Below are 19,687 nucleotides of genomic sequence, written 5' to 3' on the forward strand. Positions count from 1 at the left end.
ATGAAGTCTTTTTAAAAAATAAATAAAAGGATGAAAGACATACACCATGCTATAACTAAAAAGAAGTGTAATAGCTATATTAATATCCTGCAAAGTAGATCTCAAACAAAGAATATTACTAGTGATAAACAAGGTAATTTCATGTTAATAAAAATGTCAACTAGTCAGGAGGACAAAAGAATCCAAAATGTGTATGTTCTGCATAAAATTACTTCAAAATTTATAAAGCAAAATCTGCTAGAACTGTGAGGAAAAAGACAAAAATCACAAAAATAGATATATTATTTACCAATAATATATCCCAATTATTTTTATTATTTTTATTATATATATATATTTCCCAATAATATATCCAACTATTTTGGGAGAAATATAAAATAGAATAAGTAGACTTTATGACTTTCCTAGGATATAGGAAAACTGAACAAATGTATAAACAAACTTGACTGTTTTGACATTATAGAATAACCCATCCCCAAACACCAGAATATACATTTTTTGTACTATACATGGAACATTTACAAATACTGTAATCTGAGAAAGAAAACAACCCTCAATAAACTTTAAATTATTCATATTGTGCAGTGTGTGTTTGATAAATTTAGACTGAAATTAGAATTCAAAACCAGAATGATCTCTTGAAAACTCCTAAAATTTGGAAAGTAAATAACAAACATCACTACAATCAAGACAGAGAACATATTTATCATTCTGAAAAGCTTTCATATGCCTCTTTGTAATCCCTTCCTTAATTGTAGTGATGGTTTCATTGCTGCAGAAATATGTCAAACTTATTAAATTGGACACATATATACATATATACATACATACACTTAATTATGTCAACTATAACTCAATTTTTTTAAAGTAAGAGTTACAACAAATACAAGTGGAGGATCCCTTTCTAATACAACGTATTTAAATGGGAGTCTGTCTCTTCAATACCCTTGAACTCGATATTGATTTTAGTGTTTACAGTGGTTTGTAAAAGAGTTCTTTGACAATTCCCTCTAAATTAGTCTAACTGAAACTGAATTCAACCAGTTAATAGGCTATTTTTTTAATGTTTAGATTGAGTTAAACGGTTCTATCTGTGCAAGTCTTCCTACTCTTCACTTAAAACCTCAAACACAATAAATGTCCATCTATAGATACCACTAGGAAATGCGTCATTCAATGAAGTAATTCCTAACGCAAATCCCTGCAATTTGCATATACATGGACCCCTCTTTCCCGTTAGCTTCAGGCTGGGAGAAGCTGGTGTAAGAGACAGTCAGCCTGATGCCAAACTCACTTTATTTGTTCTAGCATATTCCTTTAACACGGGACAGTCTGCTTCCTGTAGTATTTTTCCAAAAAGAAAGTAGGCATAGCCCATTTTAAGCCTCCAAGAAAATAAGCAAATAAAGAATTGTTTTCATTTTCCTTTGTTCTTGATCCCTTCCCAAACTAACCTAAAAATGAGTTTTGTTTTATACGAAAAGATCTATGCATGCAGGGATTTTTTTCTCCCTTAAAATCTGGCATCTCTATAAAGAAAAACTGCCTATATATAGACTGTGTAAGTGAAGTGAAAAAATAACTTAAAAAGAAAGAGATTGTTATTTTTAGTCCATTATACATGTATTTAGAAAATACCTTTACCACATGAATTCATGTAAGAGAGTCTGAGGTGTGATCCTTTTATTCTCAAAAGGAGGGCAACAGAGGCGGGGCGCGGTGGCTCACGCCTGTAATCCCAGCACTTTGGGAGGCCGAGGCGGGCGGATCACCAGCTCAGGAGATGGAGACCATCCCGGCTAACACAGTGAAACCCCGTCTCTACTAAAAATACAAAAAATTCCCCGGGCTGGGTGGCGGGGCCTGTAGTCCCAGCTACTCCGGAGGCTGAGGCAGGAGAATGGCGTAAACCCGGGAGGCGGAGCTTGCAGTGAGCCAAGATCGCACCACAGCACTCCAGCCTGGGCGACAGAGCGAGACTCCGTCTCAAAAAAAAAAAAAAAAAAAAAAAAGAAAAGAAAAGAGAAAGAGGGCAACAGAGACTTCTCCTAAACCTACCAATGACCACTAGAAGAGTCTGAAAGGCTGGGAGAGCCTGAATCTCTCTGAGACTGAACAGGGTCTCCTTAATTTCAAAACTTACACAGGCACTGTACATCATTGCAAAGGGGCCATGTATTATTTGCCCAGGAAATGCTTTTATGCTTTACAGGGTTTGCTACAGGAGGGGCGAGGAATGACTTAGCAGAACTTCTTCGTGAATTACTGGAAGCCAACGTGTTCCTCCTGCTCTGGCTTGTGCAGGAATAAACCAAACACCACTTAACAGGGTTGGTGGTTTTTCTTGTCCTTTCCTGTTTGGAGAAGGACATTGACAGTAGAGAAAGCCAAGGCACTGACTCATGAACAGTAGAGACTGTCAGCAGAGCAGAGAACGATACCCACCTTCTAAACTTCCCATCTCCACACTTATGATGAAACAACCAAACAAGAGCCAAAATTACTCTTAAAAATTCTGAGAAATTATAGTGTGATGAAGGTTAACATTACCACTGATGTCACGTAGCCCCTCCCCACAATATGATGTGACAATGAAGACACTTCACCTATGTGATACTCTTCCAAAAATGTAGACTCCAGTCTAATCATAAGACAAAATGACAGACCAGCCCACATGGGGAGGTATTCTACAGTATTCCTGGACAGTACTTCTCAATACTGTTAAGGTAATGAAAAATAAGGAAGACAGAGAAACTGTCACAGAGCAGAGGAGCCTGGGAAGCCATGCAAACTAAATGCAATGTGGTGCCCTGGACTGAATCCTGGAGCACAAAATGGATGCTAATGGAAAAACTGATGAAATCCAAATAAAGCCCAGAGTTGAAATCCAAATAAACACCAGCATCTGTTTCTTAGTTGTGACAAATGTACCATTGCATTTTACAATGGTAAAATACATCTAGGTTCCATGGGGGAAACTAGATGAAGGATATGCAGGAACTCTGTGTACCATCTTTGCAACTTTTCTGTCAATCTAAAATTACGCTGAAATTTAAAAAATGATTTTAAAAACTGAAAAATAATTTTGAGAAAGAATGTTTGTAGCTTGTTGCAACTTAAATGTCTAAAATGAAAATTTGAAGCTCACAAGAATGGTGCCTGAATAAATGAAATAAAGTTATCTAAGCGGATGATGTTCTAAATTATTGCCTCTGTGTTCTGAGTTCCATTGTTCTCTTGCCCCTAGCTCCCCAGCTCAAAAAGTTAGTTTAAACTAACAAGTAATTATAGTTAAAAAAATGTTTTAAGTCTTTAGAGAAACATAAATTTGTATGTCTGTGCGACACAAAAGGCCATACAAGTGAGGAGATCACATCGGATATTTTTTTTGTGCCCCTCTTGTGCAAACAGCCATTGACATGGAACACAGCATGTAATTATTATTGACACATCTGTCCCTGCCCCACATCTTGATTTCTTTGTGAGGTAGAAAAGTAGTCTTTGGAATCATTAGATATAAATATAAATAAATCCCAGCTCCCCAAGTAATTATTAATTAATGTCTTTTGTTTTGTTTTGTTTTTTGAGACAGAGTCTCATTCTGTCGCCCAGGCTGGAGTGCAATGGCATGATCTTGGCTTACTGCAACCTCCACCTCCTGGGTTCTAGCAATTCTCCTGCCTCAGCCTCCTGAGTAGCTAGGACTACAGGCATGCACCACCATCACTGGCTAATTTTTGTATTTTCAGTAGAGATGGGGATTCACCATGTTGGCCAGGCCGATCTCAAACTCCTGATCTCAGGTGATCTGCCCGCCTTGGCCTCCCAAAGTGCTGGGATTGAACGTGTGAGCCACTGCATCCGGCCTCCCCAAGTAATTATTAAGGTAACTCTAAACATTGCAACACATTTCTTAAAGCTATATTTTTAATCATAAAATTAGGTACTAGTAATATACCTTCCAGGGTGTCTAGGAGGATCTCATAGTGTTTAATAGGCATCCAGTACGTGTTAATATCTTTTTGCTCTTAAGGTATTAAAAAATCGCGTTTCCAGGGAAAACTATTGTCTATAGCACACTGGTCCAGATTATCTGACTCTAGCCTTTCATTATCTTTGAATTATATTATAACTTGGTAAATTTTAGATATGTAATAGCAAGGCAAAATGATTCTAGTCTATAAATATACCAATTAGTTATGTGCAGTGGAGAGACAGATCTCCCTCCATTGGAGAAGGCAATTTTGCATTAATTTGCAAGTTTGTTTCAAAATCTAGTTTCTCCATATGCATTTGTGTTTCTTTGGCTTCCTCCCTTTGAATTGGTTGTAACATTTCAATGGTCCTCTCATTAATAACAAATTAAAATATCTAACACATGTCCATTTTACATCTCTATAATAGCCATATTTTACTTCTTGAACATAAATATTATTTTATTCATTTTTATACTTTATATTCCTATCCTGATAATAAGACATGTAGTAAATGTTAATTAATAGAATTGATCCAGGATTTCAAATATGTGACCAGTCAGAAGAAGTTAATCTTGCAATCTATAAATCTATAAGATAAAATTCTAGAAAGACACTGGGCTGCCTATTGAAGATCTTAAATGAGCTGTAGAGAAGGAAAGAAAGTTCCAGTGTAAAATCAGCAGCATCTTACTATGAGATGCAGCTGTGGCCTTAGCCATTAAGGGCTGAACCCAGTGGCACTGCCCGCCTCTCGCTTAGGAGAAAATGCAGCTACTTCGTGGCTGCACAGCCAGAAGCAATCTTTGCCACTTATAGAATGCTAAAGTGGCTCCAGGCGGAGGTAGTTTAGCATCAGCAGCAGTAATTCTTAATGTTTACCTGCAAACTCCCGGCAAATAGTCAGAGAGCACAAGCCATATTCAAAGGTCCATGTGGAATGCTGAAGATCACAGATTTTAGATTCAGACTATGCTAGGTTCAAATCCCAGCACATACTGGCTGCATGAACTTGGAACTGAGAGTTATTTGCTTGCCTAGGAAGCTGGGTCGAGCATACAGTATCATTCAATAAAAGTAACCCTTACAATTATTGGCGATTTGAGGTAAAGTAACAAGGGTTCAAGAATTCTAAGGAAGTTCAAAAGGGAAGACAACATAGACTCTAGTTGTTTCACTTGATTTAATATTCTAAAATTGCCCTCATTAGTCACAATTATAGTTTAATGATCATGTAGTTCCATTTCCTCATTATACTACTGAAACGCTGATGCCATTACAGGTCATTGAAGGGTTTTGCAAAGTGTAATGATGAGTGCCTGGTGAGGGCCATACTAGGACTTAATTCCCCCACTGTCTGATGTGCAGTAGTGCTCTTTCTGAAATATTGCACCAAGTCCAGTTCTCAACTGAATGGCAGCAGAAGAGCAACCTTCTTCAAACAGCCCATCAAGCCACTTTAAAGAAAGAAAGAAAAAACACAATGAAACATAGCGGGACAGGAGGGTCTAGGTGCAATTATCAGTGTACCTGAGACCAGGACCCTGGACCTGAGGTCTCTAGAATTTTGCATAATGCTACTTAGACCTTAACTGTCTTTGACCACTGAATTATTGACTCATCAGCCAGCTATTTTTGTGAAACTTATCACTAAGCAATGATACAAGATTATCATGTTCAACAAAGTGGGTGAAAAATGCAACTATGATCTCAGTTCATTCCAGAATTAAAACAGTAATTTTTTCCACAAAATTATGGAAAAGAAGACTGACAACTGTATAAAAGTTAGCACATAACAAGTTTTCTCTCAAGAAAAATGCAAAATAACTGATAACCTTTCCTTGTTTATTTGAGTAAACTTACAATTAAATGTGTATGTGTGTGTGCAAAAGCAGTACTAAGAGGGGATTTTATAGCTGTAAGCCCCTATGTTTAAAAAAGTAGAAAAAAATTCAGATAAACAAACTGAGGCATCTTAAAGAACTAGACAAATAAAAGCAAGCCAAACCCTAAATTAGTAGAAGAAAAGAAATAATAAAGATCAGAACACATATAAATGAAATTGAAACGAGGACTACAATAAAATGATCAATGAAATGAAAAGTTGTTTTTATGGAAAGATAAACAAATTGACAGACCTTTAGCCAGACTAACAATAAAAATAAAGAAGATACAAATACATAAAATTAGAGATGAAAAAAGAGACATTACAACCAATAATGCAGGTATTCAAAAGATTAATAGTGGCTACTATGAGCAAATATATGTCAATAAATTGGAAAATGTAGAAGAAACTGACAAATTCCTAGACATATACAACCTACCAAGATTGAACCAGGAAGAAATTTACAACCTGAATAGACAAATAACAAGTAATGTGATTGAAGCCATAATAAATAGCTTCCCAGCAAAGAAAAGCCCAAGACCTGATGGTTTCATTGCTGAATTCTAGCAAACACTTATAGAAGACCTACCCAAAGTATTCTGAAAAATAGAGGAGGACAAATACTTTCAAACTCACTCTACAAGGCCAGTATTACCCTTTTACTAAAACCAGAAAAGGCATATCAAAAAAGAAAACTACAGGCCAATATCTCTGATAAATATTGGTGCAAAATTCCTTAACAAAATACTAGCAAACTGCATTGAACAACACATTAAAAAGATAATTCAGCTGGGTGCAGTGGTTCATGCCTGTAATCCCAGCACTTTGGGAGACCGAGGTGGGAGGATCACAAGTTCAGGAGATGGAGACCATCCTGGCTAACATGGTGAAACCCCATCTCTACCAAAAAATACAAAACATTAGGTGGGTGTGGTGGCATGCGCCTGTAGTTCCAGTTACTTGGGAGGCTGAGGCAGGAGAATCGCTTGAATCAGGGAGGTGGAGGTTGCAGTGAGCCGAGATTGTGCCACTGCACTCCAGGCTGGGAGACAGAGTGAGATTCCATCTAAAAAAAAAAAAAAAAAAAAGATAATTTATCATGACCAAGTGGAATTTATCCCTAGGATGCAAAAGTAGTTCAATATACATAAATAAATCAATGGAATACATCCTACAATGGAATGAAGGACAAAAAAATACAATAAAATACAATCATTTCAACTGATACTGAGAAAGCCTTTGATAAAATTCAACACTCCTTCACAATAAAAATTCTCAAAAAACTTGGTATAGAAGGAACACACCTCAGCAAAATAAAACCCATATATGACGAACCCACAGCTAGAATCATACTGAATGGGGATAAACTGAAACATTTTCCTCTAAGATCTGAAATACGACAAGGATGCCCACTTTTCCCACTGTTATTCAACATGGTACTGGAAGTTCTAGCTAGAGCAATCAGACAAGAGAAAAAAAAAAAATAAAGGGCATCCAAATTGGAAAGGAAGAAGTTGAATTATCCTTGCTTCCAGATGATATGATCTCACACTAGAAAAACCTATACACTCCACAAAAAGTCTATTAGAGCTAACAAACAAATTCAGTAAAGTTGCAGGATACAAAATAAACGTGAAAATCAGTAGCATTTCTATATGCTAACAGTGAACAATGTGAAAAAGAAATAAAAAGTAATTCTATTTACTATAGCTAAAAATAACATTAGATATGTAGGAATTAACCAAAGAAGTGAAAGATCTCTACAATGAAAGCCCTAGAACACTGATGAAAGAAATTGAAGATGACACAAAAAATGGAAAGATATTCCATGTTTATGAATTGAAAGAATAAATATTGCTAAAATGTCCCTACTATCCAAAAGTCTTCAGATTTAATGTAATCCCTATAGAAACACCAATGACATTCTTCACAGAAATAGAAAAAAATTCCTAAAACTTACATGAAACCACAAAAGCCAAAAGCTATTTCTAGAATAACCAAAGCTATCTTAAGAAAAAAAGAACAAAACTAAAGGAATCATATTACCTGACTTCAAGTTATACCACAGAGCTATATAATCAAAACAGTATGGTGCTGGCATTAAAACAGACACATAGATCAATGGAAGGGAATAGAGAACAAAGAAATAAATCCACATGCCTACAGTGAACTCATGTTCAACGAAGGTACCAAGAATGTACATTGGAAAGAGGACAGTCTCTGCAGTAAATGATACTGGGAAAACTGAATATCCATATGAAAAATAATGAAGCTTGACTTTTATCTCTCTCATCATATAAAAAATGAAATCAAAATGGATTAAAGACTTACATCTAAATCCTCAAACTATGAAACTACTAAAAGCAAGTTTGGGGAAACTTTACAGGATATTGGAGTAAGCAAAGATTTTTTGAGTAATAACCCACAGTTATAGGCAACCAAAGCAAAAATGGACAAATGAGATCACATCAAATTAAAAAGCTTCTGCACAGCAAAAGAAACAGTAAACAAAGTGAAGAAACAACCCACAGAATGTGAAAAAATACTTGCAAACTACCCCTCTGACAGGTGAGTAATAACCAGGATACATAAGGAGCTCAAACAAATCTATAGGAAAGAAAATCTAATAATCCAACTTAAAAATGGGCTATCTGAACAGACATTTCTCAAAAGAAGACATACAAATGGCAGACAGGTATATGAAAAGGTATTCAATGTTGATCATCAAAGAAATGCAAATGAAAACTACAGTTAGATATCACCTCACTCCAGTTAAAATGGCTTTTACCAAAAAGACAGGCAATAACAAACGCTGGCGAGGAATTGAAGAAAAGAGAACCCTTGTACACTGTTGGTGAGAATGCAAATTAGTACAACCACTATGAAGAACAGTTAGGAGGTTCCTCAAAAAACTAAAAATACAGCTACCATATGATACAGCAATCCCACTGCTAGGTATATACCCAAAAGAAAGGAAATCAGTATATTGGAAAGATATCTCTACTCCATGTTTCTTTCAGTACTATTCACAATAGCCAAGATTTGGAAGCCATCTGTCTATCAACGCGTAAAGGAAATATGGTATATATACACAATGGAGTACTAGTCAGCCATCAGAAATATGAGATCCTGTCATTAGCAACTATGTGGATGGAACTGGAGGTCATTATGTTAAGCCAGGCAGAGAAAGACAAACTTCACATGTTCTCACTGATTTGTGGGAGCTAAAAATTAAAAGAATTGAACTCATGGAGATAGAGAGTAGAATGATGGTTACCAGAGGCTGGGAAGGGTGGCAGGGGAGTGGGACGGAATTAGGGACAGTTAATGAGTACAAAAAAGTAGTTAGAAAGAATGAATAATATCTAGTTTTGATAGCACAACAAGGTGATTATACTCAATAATTATTTAATTGTACATTTTAAAATAACTAAAAGAGTATAGTATAGTTGGAGCATTTTTAATACAAAGGATAAAGGCTTGAGGTCATGGATACCCCATTTACCCTGATGTGATTATTACACATTGCATGCCTGTATCAAAGTATCTCACGTACCTCATGAATATATATACTTACTATGTACTCACAAAAATTTAAAAAATTAAAAAAAGAAAGGGAAGATAATCAACTCTATGATCTCACACCTGATTTTTAAAAAGTCCATGAAAATACCTGTTTAAAAGTGTGCATACGAGACAAGGATGCCCGCTGTCACCCCTCCTATTCAACATAGTATTGGACGTTCTGACCAGGGCAATCAGGCAAGAGAAAGAAATAAAGCATATTCAAATAGGAAGAGAGGAAGTCAAATTGTTTCTGTTTGCGGATGACATGATTGTATATTTAGAAAACCCCATTGTCTCAGCCCAAAAACTCCTTAAGCTGATAAGCAACTTCAGCAAAGTCTCAAGATACAAAATCAATGTGCAAAAATCACAAACATTCCTATACACCAACAATAGACAAGCAGAGATCCAAATAATGAGTGAACTCCCATTCACAATTGCTACAAAGAGAATAAAATATCTAGGAACACAACTTACAAGGGATGTGAAGGACCTCTTCAAGGAGAACTACAAACTACTGCTCAGGGAAATAAGAGAGGACACAAACAAACGGAAACAAATTCCATGCTTATGGATAGGAAGAATCAATATTGTGAAAATGGCCACACTGCCCAAAGCAATTTATAGATTCAGTGCTATTCCCATTAAGCTACCATTGACTTTCTTTACAGAATTAGAAAAAAACTACTTTAAACTGGATGAACTGATGGAATCAAAAAAGAGCCTGTGTAGCCAAGACAATCCTACGCAAAAATAACAAAGCTGGAGGCATCACACTACCTGACTTCAAACTGTACTACAAGGCTACAGTAACCAAAACAGCATGGTAATGGTAACAAAACCGACATATAGACCAATGGAACAGAACAGAGACCTCAGAAAGAACACCACACATCTACAACCATCTGATCTTCAACATGACAAAAACAAGCAATGGGCAAAAGAGTCCCTATTTAATAAATGGTGCTGGGAAAACTGGCTAGTCATATACAGAAAACAGAAACTGGACCCCTTCCTTACGCCTTATACAAAAATTAACTCAAGATAGATTAAAGACTTAAAACGCAAAACCTTAAACCATAAGAACCCTAGAAGAAAACCTAGGCAAAATGATTCAGGACATAGGCATGGGCAAAGACTTCATGACTGAAACACCAAAAGCAATTGCGACAGAAGCCAAAATTGACAAATGGGATCTAATCAAACTAAAGAGCTTCTGCACAGCAAAAGAAACTGTCATTAGAGTAAACAGGCAACCTACGGAATGGGAGAAAATGTTTGCAATCTACCCATCTGACAAAGGGCTAATATCCAAAATCTACAAGGAACTTAACTTTACAAGAAAAAAACAACCTCATCAAAAAGTGGGCAAAGGATATGAACAGACACTTCTCAAAGGAAGGCATTTATGAGGCCAAGAAACATGAAAAAAAGCTCATCATCACTGGTCATTAGAAAAATGCAAATGAAAACCACAATGAGATACCATCTCACACCAGTTAGAATGGCAATTATTAAAAAGTCAGGAAATAACAGATGCTGGCGGGGCTGTGGAGAAATAGGAATGCTTTTACACTGTTGGTGGGAGTGTAAATTAATTCAACCATTGTGGAAGACAGAGTGGCAATTCCTCAAGGATCTAGAACCAGAAATACCATTTGACCCAGCAATCCTATTACTGGGTATATACTCAAAGGATTATAAATCAGACTACTATAAAGACAAATGCACAAGTATATCTACACTAGCAGCACTATTTACAATAAGAAACACTTGGAACCAACCCAAATGTCCATCAATGATAGACTGGATAAAGAAAATGTGGTGCATATACACCATGAAATACTATGCAGCCATAGAAAAGAATGAGTTCATGTCCTTCCCAGGAACATGGATGAAGCTGGAAGCCATCATTCTCAGCAAACTAACACAGGAACAGAAAACCAAACACCACATGTGCTCACTCTTAAGTAGGAGCTGAACCATGAGAACACATGGACACAGGGAGGGGAGCATCCTACACCAGGGCCTGTCTTAGAGTCGGGGGCATGGGGAGTGAGAGCATTCCGACAAATACCTAATGCATGCGGAGCTAAAAACCTAGATGACAGGTTGATAAGTGCAGCAAACCACCATGGCACATATATACAATCATGCCACTGCACTCTAGCCTAGGCGACAAAGCAACTCTGCCATTAAAAAAAAAAAAAAAAAAAAAAAAAAAAGCCTGCATCTTCTGCACATGTATCCCAGAACTTCAAGCAAAATTTTTTTTAAAAAGTGTGCTTAGTAATGTTATTCCTAACATCCCCAAAATGAGCACAACCAGGTGTTCATGAATCAGATAAACAAACTGTGATATAGTCATACAATAAACTATTGCTTGGCAAAAAAGTACAAACTACTGACATACACAGCAAAATGAATGAATCTCAATAACATTAAATGATGTGAAAAAAAGAAAACCTTACACAAAAGAGTAGATTTATTTGAAATTTCAGAACAGGCAAAACTAATCTGTGATGAAATAAAAAGTCAGAAGTGAGGCTGCTGTGTGTGTTTGTGTGAATATGTATGTATGGAGGGGTATTGCCAGGGTAAGGGCTTTAAAGTAACTTTGGGGGTGGGGGTGAAGATAATGTCCTGTATCTTGATACTATAAGTACATTATTTCATCAAAACAGTGAATTTCCATGTATGATCGTGTGAATGTGTATAACATTTATACTGAAAGAAAAATACTGAACTGTAGTTAATTCTGTGCATGCAGTGTGTGTAATAATGTCTGCAGTTTACTTTTCAATCTTTCAAAATTAAACAGGCTGATGGATAGAGGGCTAGATGGTTGAATAGGCATGCAACAAAATGTGTAGTAGAATTCAGGTGGTGGATATACAAGTTTGCATGGTAAGTCTTCGATGTTTGCTGTATATTTGAGATTTTCTTCATAATAAAACGCTGAAGAAAACCTCAATAAAGGAGATAAGGGTTACTTACATGCATGAACTTTACCATCATCATCACCATTATCATCACTACCATATCCACCAGTTCAATTTCTTGAGAATCTGACTTGGCTTAGATATACTCAAAATGGGTATTATCCTCACACTAATCCTTTGATGTAGACAATCTTTCCAAGTCACATATAAGGGATGTTAAATTGCTTAAGGTCATCCTCAGTGAATAAGTAGCTTGAGCACATACACTCTACGAAGTAGGTTCTATTAGTTTATTTACTTGTTTTTGCTTAAGTTCTCAACATGACCATTTAGCTCCCCATTTTTTGGTCAAAAAGCAAACAAAGCCTAGTATAAGTTTCTAGACACTCAAATTTTTAACACTATTGTTCGGATGATAGAATACATTAGGTAAGTAGAAAAAGAAATGATCAGCCAACGTTTAAATCCCATTAAAGTGATTCCATTAAAATATACAGATAAATTAGGAAGGAGAGCTAATTTGAAATGGAAATTTACATGGCTGATTTTGTTTATCCTGCAGGTGGTTCTAGAAGCGGTAAGGTCCTATTATATAATAGGAGACACTGAGCTGGATTTGGAATGAACAGGAATACGGTGAGTCAAAGACAACTTGCAGGTAATGAAGTTACTCATCTGAGCATAGTAATAGAGAACCTGCCACTTTTGAGAAGCCCTTTGATGCTGTTGTAGTACCTTTTTTCCACTTACAAATGAAAGATGCATAAGAGCACTTTGGATCATGAGCTATATCTTTGATTGTTTGCCAGTTACCTTGAAAGATAAAGTTGCTCAGCGACTTTATGCTTGGTAGCCTCATTTCCAAATTACTTCAGGTTATATTAATCTAGAATGCAATGAGATCTTGTCCAAGTGTCTTAAGGAAAAATCAGTTCATCCTTGGTATATTTCAAAGAGAATCAGAAGCAGTGTCTTGACAGAGAAATTTTGCTTGGCATCATTGAGAACTGGAAACCTGCCTGGTTGACATTCAAAAAGATTTGTCAATATTGAGAGTGGTGATCCCTGTGTGCAGTCATAATGTTATTACTTCTTTTGCAAAGACACTATTTAGTATTGAGGAAAAGATTTATAAAATTTAGGTGCTAGACCTATAAAGGCTTACTCTTAATGGGAGTATGGAAGTAGACAATTTCCCATAATAAGACTGCTAGGCTTTCTAACATGCTGCTGCTTTGCTTTTGGCTGGAATTGAATAAACTCGGTGAATCAACACAGATGTTATAGCCATCGGACCCCTGACTGGCTGTGGAATTATAAGAATTTTGGGGCTGGACCAACTTATCTGAGCTGCCAGTAAGATATTCAATGTAGCCAAATTGAAAATAATAATAGTAATACAGTAAATTTCTTGAATTAAAATACTAAGAATCTTTGATCTAGTCTAGTCTCTTCAGGAAATTGCCTGAAAAATGCCACTATACTTTTCTGAAGAGCCAAGTTATGAACTCAGATATTCTGACTCCTAGTACATGTCTCTGTCAGCTATAAAAAGTTTAGTCAAGTCTCTTCTCTCACAAAGAATAAATGGCATACAGGTCACTGGAAGGCTAAATGTTTGAAATTGAGCCAAATGTCTATAGGATTAGACTTCAGCTACTGACCATGATGGGCTAAAAGGGGCTGGATTTGTCTTCCTACATTTAACAACAACAAGAACCAACCCAAATATATAAAACAATAGCATTTTCAGGTATTAAACAACAGACAATGCAGTACTGTGAAGTTTAAGACTAGGGAAATAAATGAAATGAGTCCTACAGTATCTTCAGCTGACTGCAGAGTTTCCAGAGCATGGCTCAAGAATAGGAACATCCAGAAAATCCTGCTGGCTTTTCTGAGTTGAGGAGAGATTAGAAAGGCCAACGTGGCCATCATTTGTGGGAGAGAGTATAGAGAGGAAACACCTGCAGCCCTCCCCAGAGAGAGAGAAACAGATCTATCAAAAAGGAATTTATCTCAATGTTTAGATTAATACCAATTAGCTAATGTATTTAAGGAAACCACCAGAAAGAAGCAGGTGGAACAATCCTTGAGGTTCATACAGGTTCAAGTTCCCATAACGCAGTAAGGAAAGAGCTAGCACATGTAGTAGAATCCTCAAAAGTTATAACCTGGACTAAAGATTGTTCTGGATCCACCCAACCAAGCTTAAAAACAAGTATCAAGAAAATCAAATTATTTCCAAGTAACTTACCTACATTCAAGAAAAAAAAATCCCCCTAATATTTAAATAAATAATAATTCTAAAAATTTTACATCTAATAAAATTCACATTGTATGACACTTAATTAAAATTTACTAGGGACGTAGAGAGGAAAAAGACCCATTACAAGTAAGAAAAAAATCAATATAAAGAAACCCAGATATAAAAATAAAACTGATAATAGAATTAGTAGACAAAGAGGATAGAATTAGTAGACAAAGAGGATAAAATGATATTATTAATGTATTCTTTACTTTCAGCAGAGGAAAATATAAACATAAGAAGGAGAAAAATAAAAGCTATACAGCTATATAAAAGATACAAGTAAAAATCCTAAAAAAGAAAAATACAATGTCTGAGATGAAAAATGTATTGGATTAGTAGAGATAAGACATTACAGAAAAAAAAATTAATCAACTTGAACACATAGAAACTATCCAAAAACGAAACACACAGAGAAAAGAGGCTTGAAGAAAAGAGAAAAAATGAACAAAGTATTAGTGAACAGTAGGACAATGTCAAATGGGCTAACCTATCTGTAAGGTTAGGTTACAACCGAACCTAGGCACCCAAAAAAAGAAAAATGGGGGTGAGGTGGGGATATAAAAATTTCGAAGAAATAATGGCTAAAACATTTTTCATCAAATTTTGAAAACTATAAATGCATAGATTCAAGAAACTCAACAAACTCTAAACAGTTTTTTAATCAGACATTTATAATATATCTGTTGTGCTAATTAGATGTCATTGACAGTTTCTAAATTGGCCCCCATTGATCCCATCCTCCTGATGTTAATGCCCTTATGCAATTCCCTTTCACTGCATTTTCGATGAACTTATTAATTTTTATCTAGCGAATAAAATATGGCAGAAGTTATAGGACATCATTTCCAAGATTAGGTTATAAAATGATGGTAGCTTTCATCTTGGTCTCTCTCTCTCTCACAATCTCTTTCTCTTTCATTACTTGTTGCCATAATATGAGGACACATAACATGAGGCCACCTATGTAGAGGTCCATTTGTCAAGGAACTGAGTAAGTTCTACCAACAACCATGAGTGAGATTTGAAACACTCTGGATCCAGGTGGCCATTGAGATGATTGCAGCCCTGGTGGACAGCTTGACTGTGACCTCATGAGAGATCCTGAGACAGAAGCACCCATCTAAGCTAGACCAGCATTCCTGTCCCACCAAAACTCAGATAATAAATGCTTGTTGCTTTAAACAGCTAAGTTTTTGGGTTATTTGTTACACAACACTAGATAACTAATATGTTGATAAGTGTGTGAAATCAGAAAGCTTGCATTCTGCCTAGACTGTCTAGCATAGAGTATTCCAGAAATACTTCTGAAACAAATATTTGAAAGATAAGACAGATATTCCAAATAAATATTTTATAAAGATGGATGCAGTTGTTCTTGAATGAAGCATTTTTAAACTGGTAATATTGCTAAAGGAATTCTTTTTTTTTTTTTCTTTTTTCTTTTTCTTTCTTTTTTTTTTTTTTGAGATGGAGTCTTGCTCTGTCTCCCAGGCTGGAGTGCAGTGGTGTGATCTCGGCTCACTGCAACCTCTGCTTCCTGGGTTCAGGCAATTCTTTGCCTCAGTCTCCTGAGTAGCTGGGGTTACAGGCACCTGCCACCACGCTAGGCTAATTTTTGTATTTTTAGTAGAGACGGGGTTTCACCATCTTGGTCAGGTTGGTCTTGAACTCCTGACCTCATGATCCACCCGCCTCAGCCTCACCAAATGCTGGGATTACAGGTATGAGCCACAGCGCGCGGCCGCTATGGGTATTCTTGAGGGAGAGAGAGATCTTTTCTGGTTGAGGAATGAGGGGATTCTTTGTGGAGGAGACAGTAATTTATGCGGGCTTTGGAGGAGATAGAATTTGGATACATGTTACTGACAGTGAATCTAGCCAGATACTCGAAAATGAAAGAATAAATGCGGTGGTAGGAAAGATGGTAAATCAAAGGTTATGTATAGGAAGCCATGAGCAGAAGGCAAGGTGAGAAAAGAACAAAGATATTAATGGAGATTAAAAAATGTATTTTCTACAGATAGAATTGCAAATTTTGTTTTGAGAGCTCATGTTAGGTAGATGCTACATATTAAAACACAATATTAATTCTTGCAAATAACTTTTTAACACTATACTCTTCTTAATAACAATAGGCATATGCATTCACCTGAGTTACATTTATAGGAATGAGCTAATGAGTTTTTATATTCTCAGAGAATAATATAATCAGATAAGGTACAATGGTAATTCATTAAGCAGAGTATTGCTGTATTTCAAAAAACTGCAGTGATAGCCACACCTTGAGGAAAGTGTGATTCCAAAGAAAAAAATCAATTTTCTTGTCTGACTTACATTACAGCTATAGATAGTACAAACTTCGATTATATTGGGCTCATTATCATCATTACTTATATAATCAGACCGTTCCTTTTGACTTGTCTACCTTATTTATCTTCACACTTTTTGGTCTTCTTGTCCAGATGGTCCATAGTAGTTTTGCCTTGCCAATTTAAATTCCAGCTTGCTTCCCCCCACTGTTCATTGATCACTTGATTTTCCATTTTTAATTTCCACCCTTCTGACTTCCAGTCACACTTTTCATGGTGCTGCTAATTCTGCCTTTTATTTGCCTGCCATGTTTCATCATTAAGTGACCATGGAAGTTTCTATCTTGCAGAGGACACGAGCCTCCCTGAGCACACCTCGCTAAAATATGCACTTTAGAGCTACCTAGAACATGGGCAGTCAGCAGGATAATGTCTCCACATGCATTTTAAATGTGGGTCTCTGAGCCTACTCCTTGTCACTTTACTTCCAGCTGTCAAAGAAATATTGCTTAACAAAATTGTATTTCAGTGATGTACTAAAATACGTATAATATGTTCAGGTGCAACAATATGATGTTGGGATTTGGTTGGTTCTCAAGATAAGTGATTGGTTTTCACTGCTGGAGAAGATAGTCTTCTAGAAATGAGGCATTACAGACACAAAACTTAACAAAGACCCAGAATAGTTTAATCTGCTATACGAACACATAGCCGGGATTCTCTTTTTAGTTTTGTGGATTTCTTGAGCATATTTTGCCAATGAATGTGTATGAAAGCAGTACACAAAGTTTGAAATATAAAGCTGGGGTTTTCAGATGAGAGGTGCTGGAATAGAACTACATTTTGCAAAGTGATCAAGTAGGACTCACTTTCACCAAAAACCATCAAGGATAAGGAGGCAGGTCACACCCCACACTGAAGGTGGATGCAAAGGTCACTGTAGAAAGTTCTAAACTACAACTGAGAAGATGTCTGATATTAATAAATGAAGCCACTCCTTTCCCGTTAAAATATCTAAAATATATTTTTGTGCTGACTGAATTGGGTTTTCCTTATTCTTCTCCATTTTAAAATCAGCTGAATAGGAAGTTCAACCTAAGCAAAGTTTACTTTTTAAAAGAACAAGCCCTTTAGAAAAGGTATACTTTTTCATTATAGTTGGGTATTTCTCAATAGGAAAAATGAAAAACTTTAGCACATATTTGAAATTAAGAAATTCACTTAGTCTTAAGGTCACATTACTTACTATCTTATTTTCTATTTTGGATTTTTTCAGAAAGTGGCGACAACTGTCACTATAAAGATGTGCTTAAAAAAAAATCAGTAAAGCAGGTAAGTGTGTACCAGGTTGGTTTGCAAATGTTGTTCTTAATGTACTTAATAAGACCCCATCTATTTCCTGACTACTTTTCAATCCATTAATTAGTGGTTTTGTACTTTCTTTGTAGGTCATCATTACAGGCAGTAATTGGAGACTGGATGAATGAAAACTTACACAAATTATACATCCCAACCAATCACAAAGACAGACCGGAGATGTCAAGTCCAAAATTTGTTAATGTCCTCAGCCATAGACATAGTTATTCTTTCTCCACATGTTATCTATATTTTGATTTTCTGATTGAGTAGATTATGGAAATACTGCTAGATGGCTGGCTTCATTTATTGAAGTGATCTTTGTCTGCCAGTTGAGTCTGTACTTAGCTCAATGGTGTAAGCCAGGTTTCACCCATGAAGACTCCCTTTTTCATCACTTGGGACAGACTGGGGTCCCAGTTTCTGCTGATTCTCTGGTGTATTTTCTATCTGGCTTTTTATACCACTTGCTGGGCTCTGCAGGTGTTGCTATCAAGGCCTCTTCACTCTGACACTCTATTGTGTTTATCTGTTTACACATCTTCTAGCAAAAATGTGAGCCATTGGAGGGCAGAAGCTATCATATTTGCATTATATCCACAGTGTTTATTGCAGGGCTTAATATATGGATCAGGGGATTCAAACTGGTTGCCAGGCTCTTGGCCACCTGTATTATTTGGCCAGCACAGGGTTAACAATAAGTAAATTAGAAGGTCTTTAGGTGGGCCTACCCTCTGCTATTTGCCACAGTCTTTATCTTCTTAAATGTGACCACAGTCAATCTCTATTTCACCAGTCTCGCCCATGTAGGCACCCTAGTTTGTGGTCCTGGTCGTAGATGAGGAATACATGCTAATTATGTGAACGAATATATCAATGAATGTACTTCTTATTTTGCATGGAGAATTGATTGTTTTCTAAATATTCTTGTCCTAAAAATTCCCCTAGTTTCTTCTCCCATTTTGGAAACTAAAGGTAGAAAAACAGATAACTGTAATATGCAATGTACAAATAAGCATTTCTGAATACTTGCCCAAGGTGGGCCACTCTGTACATTCTAGTGGCTCAATTAGAGAGGAAAACAAATTCAGCTGTGTTATTTGCAGAACCCATAGGATGCAAACAAACCATTTGCTGTGGAAAAGCCCAAGATTTTTGTATCTGAGATGAGTGGTAACTTCCACCTTGGATCATCTTAAAACAGGCAGTGTAATTTTAAAAAACAATGACCCTGACCAACATTCCAAATGCATGTTCAACAACATATTTTCCAAGTTTGATGATTAAGAATATACCCCCCCCAACTATTGCCAATGACAACACACTAGAGAACAATTCAATAA

Source organism: Macaca fascicularis, chromosome 7 (assembly GCF_037993035.2).
Source record: "Macaca fascicularis isolate 582-1 chromosome 7, T2T-MFA8v1.1".
Classification (NCBI taxonomy): Eukaryota; Metazoa; Chordata; class Mammalia; order Primates; family Cercopithecidae; genus Macaca; species Macaca fascicularis.